We start from the raw sequence: 4,617 nt of genomic DNA on the forward strand, positions 1-4,617 counted from the left end.
GAGTTGCTCTAGGTTTTAAAAAAATGAACTTTGCCTGTTGAAAGTTTCAGTAAACTTGAGTTACTTTTTTTTCTCCCATTTTACTTTGCTTCCCTGCATTTTGAAGCTGCTTTTTCTGGTCCTTTTTCCCCCATTTCAAGACTTGTGTTTGTTAATAGAAATATTTTTTTAGATTTTGGGGATCCAGTGTCTATACTTCAAATCAGTTTTTTTCCTTGAAAACTTGTGCTTGTCACTAGAAATGATTTTTAGTAGATATTGGGGCTCCAATGTCCACACTTAAAAAGTTGTGTGTGTGTTTAAAAAACAAAACAACAGTAATGTGCAAGGTGGAATGCTTTTGGATAAACATAAGCCTATTTTCTGATCTCTCTTAATGCAAACTCTTTGCCTTAAATGGTAGAATATTTAGAAATTTGTACAAAATACAAAAAAATGAAAACATTGGAGGGTTAAAAACAAAGTTGTATGAATATGTTTATGTGCATGATTTTATACACAGGTATACAGGCTGACTTGTTCCGAAATATTAAATCCACCCTGTTAGTTAACCCCCCATTACAATGGTTGCCTTCAGGTGTTTGCTAGTGTGTACCTAGTGTGGTTAATCATGACCTACACTGCTTCCCAGTGATTAGAGCTGAAAGCATGAACATTTTTTTAAGCTGTTTTAAAGATTGAACATTTTTTAAGCTGTTTTATCTCAACTCCCTAAGGTCACCCTCCCATTGTCTTAACTCCCTAAGGTCACCCTCCCAGTAATGGGAACAAAGCCCCTAAAGCTGTTCCAAGAAACAGCCCCAAACAGAGAGTAAAAGAGTAAATTGAGCCAGATAGCTAGATAGTGCTCAAACAGTAGGATTACCAGAAACTATTGGCCAGAATCTACGCCCTGTTGTTAAACATTGTAAAACATGTTGTATGTTATCAGACAACTCAGACCCCCTTTGGAATTTCCCGCCAGCTTTGTTCCCCCATTTTTTTCTTTTTTTTCCCTTTTTCTCCCTTTCATGTGCAACCCCTCCCGATGTGTGGTTTTCTGCCTTTATAAACTTGTAAGATTTTCTGCTAGGGACTCGACCCTTGGACTCCTATGGACTCCTGCGTGAGTCACGAGTCAGGTCCCAGCGCGCTGGAATAAACACCTCTTGCGGTTTGCATCAAGTGACGCCTCCTGCGGTTGATTGGGGTTGCCGTCGATCCAAGGGATAGAGTTGGGGTCTCCTTTTGGAGGTCCTTCAGAGCAATGGGAAGCACACTGTGGCCTACCAGCATCTGGAAGCATGTGCCCAACCTGTATGTGTGCAGAGGTGATGTGGATATGAGCCTGCATGAAGGAAAAAAGCTGCTACTCTCAGTAGGCCAAACGCTCAGGTTAAACAACTGACAAGTGTTACTGTAGGTTTTTTTGTTTTTTTGTTTTTCTCCTGTCAAATTGCTACTTCTATTGTTGAAGACAAAAGCATTTCCATTTCAACAGTTTGTCAGCTTTATTAATGTTGGGCAAAAAATGATATGTTATAAAAATGAAACAGAGCTATAGTTTTGGGGAAAATGATAAAATTAAATATGTAGGTAAACTATTTATATACTGCTATAAAGTACTTTTTTGAAGAGAGATATGCAAAGAAGCTATTACCTACATGAGATGTATATTTAAAGATTTTTTTCATCCTGGATGCCAGGAATATAATAAAAAAGCAGATATATTTAACCATAACATACTATGATTCATCAAACAGCACAAACTTTCATTTCATGGAGTTTATCTGTTAACTTTGATTTAAACTATCACTTGTTTTATCATGTGGGAACGTAAGTTATGTGGTCAAAAATATAAGGATTTTGAACTAATGTTGATTCAGGTTGTGTTGTCTTATTGTATTGTCTTTTCAAAGTGCTGCCAGTTGAAAAGGGAAGCATTATGTTTACAAATCTGTTTTGAAATTTTGAAATTTGCCAAAATTTTTGGTAGTATCTTTAATAAAGATGTTTGTCTCCAGCAAAAAAAAAAAAAAAAAAAAAAAAAAAAAAAAAAAAAGAATGATGTTGGCCATGGGCTTAGCATAAATAGCGTTTACAATGTTCAGGTATGTTCCTACTATCCCTATTTTTTCTAGTGTTTTGAGCATGAAGGGATTCTATATTTTGTCGAACATTTTTTCTGCATCAATTGAAATAACCATATGATTCTTATTCTTAAGTCTATTGACATGATGGATTACATTTATTGATTTACAAATGTTGAACCAACCTTGCATTCCTGGGATGAACCCCACTTGATCATGGTGTGTAAGGCCCCCAAAAAGGAAACCCCAACTCTGTCCCATGGATGGATGGCAACCCCAATCAACCGCAGGAGGTGTCACTTGATGCAAACCGCAAGAGGTGTTTATTCCAGCGCGCTGGGACCCAACTCCAGGAGTCGAGTCCCTAGCAGAAAATCTTACAAGCTTATAAAGGCAGAAAACCACACATCGGGAGGGGTCGCACATGAAAGGGGGAAAAGGGAAAAGAAAAGAAAAATGGGGGAACAAAGCTGCCGGGAAATTCCAAAGGGGGTCTGAGTTGTCTGATAACATACAACATGTTTTACAATGTTTTACAACAGGGCGTAAGATTCTGGTCAATAGTTTCTGGTAATCCTACTGTTTGAGCACTATTTAGTTATCTAGCCCAATTTACTCTTTTACCCTCTGTTTGGGGCTATTTCCTGGAACAGCTTTTAGGGGCTTTTGCTCCCATCACTGGGAGGGTGACCTCAGGGAGTTAAGATAACCAGGAGGGTGACCTCAGAGAGTTAAGACAATGGGCAGGAGACCTTAGGGAGTTGAGATAAAAAAATGTTCATTCTTTAGAACAGCTTACAGCTTAAAAATGTTCACTCTTTAAAACAGCTTTAAAAAATGTTCATTCTTTCAGGTGCACTATCTTCTTAATATGTTTTTGGATACAATTTGCCAGGATTTTGTTAAGGATTTTTGAGTCTATATTCATCAAGGATATAAAATACTTGGGAATCAATCTAACCAAAGACTAAACGATCTCTACAATGAAAACTACAAAACACTGAAGAAATAAATTGAGGAAGATCTTAGAAGATGGAAAGATCTACTATGTTCTTGGATAGGCAGAATTAATATTATCAAAATGGCCAGATTTCCAAAGGCGCTGTTCAGATTTAATGCAATTCCAATTGAAATCCCAATGACTTTTCTCATAGAAACAGAAAAAGCAATCATGAAATTCATCTGGAAGAACAAAAGACCCAGAATAGCCAAAGCAATCCTGGGCAGGAAGTGTGATACAAGAGGTATCACAATACCAGACCTTAAACTCTACTATAGAGCAATAGTAATAAAAATGGCATCATACTGGCACCAAAATGGACAGGTAGATCAATGGTACAGGATAGAAGACAAAGAGACATACCCACATAAGTACAGTAACCTCATAATAGACGAGGGTGCCAAAAACTTACAATGAAGAAAACATAGCCTCTTCAACAAATGGTGCTGGCAAAACTGGAAATCCATATGCAGTAAAGTGAAATTAAACCCATCTCTCACCCTGTACAAAACTCAACTCAAAATGGATCAAGGATCTAGGAATTAGACCTGAGACCCTTTACCAAATAGAAAAAAAAGTAGAACTGAATCTCCATCATGTTGGCTTAGTATTAGACTTCCTTAACAAGACCCTCATAGCACAAGAAATAAAAGCAAGAATCAATAAATGGGATAGATTCAAAATAAAAAAGTCTTTTCTCAGCACAGGAAACAATCAATAATGTGAAAAAAAAGAAAGAAAAAATTAATAATAATGTGAATAGAGAGCCTACAGAGTGGGAGAAAATCTTTTTTACATGCACCTCAGACAGAGCACCCATCTCAAAAGTTTATAAAGAACTTAAAAAACTTTACACCAAAAATACAAAGAACACAATCAATAAATGGGCCCAGGAACTAAGCAGACACTTCACAGAAGAAGATACACAGATGATCAACAAATATATGAAAAAGTGCTCATCATCCCTAGTAATTAGAGAAATGCAAATTAAAACCACCCTAAGATTTCATCTAACTCCAATTAGAATGGCTATTATCAAGAACACAAGCAATAATAAGTGTGGCATGGATGTGGGGAAAAAGGCACACTCATACATTGCTGGTGGAGTTGCAAATTGGTACAGTCACTGTGGAAAGCAGTATGGAGATCCTCAGAAAGCTTGGAATGGACCCACCATTGACCCACCTATCCCACTCCTCAGTTTATATCTGAAGGACTTAAAATCAGCATACTACAGTGATGCAGCCACATCAATGTTCATAACAGCTCAATTCACAATAGCTGGATTGTGGAACCAACCGAGATGCCCTTCAATTGAGGAATGGATAAAGAAACTGTGTTATATATACACAATGGAATATTACTTGGCCATAAAGAAGAGTAAAATTATGGTATTTGCTGGTAAATGGATGAAGCTGGAAAATATCATGCTAAGTGAAATAGGCCAAGCCCAAAAAACCAAAGGCCCAATGTTTTCTCTGATAAGTGCATGACAATATATAACAATGCAGAGTGGTGGGGGGAAGAGAAGAATGAAGGAACTTTGGA

Source organism: Sciurus vulgaris (assembly GCF_902686455.1).
Source record: "Sciurus vulgaris genome assembly, chromosome: 10".
NCBI classification, from domain to species: Eukaryota; Metazoa; Chordata; class Mammalia; order Rodentia; family Sciuridae; genus Sciurus; species Sciurus vulgaris.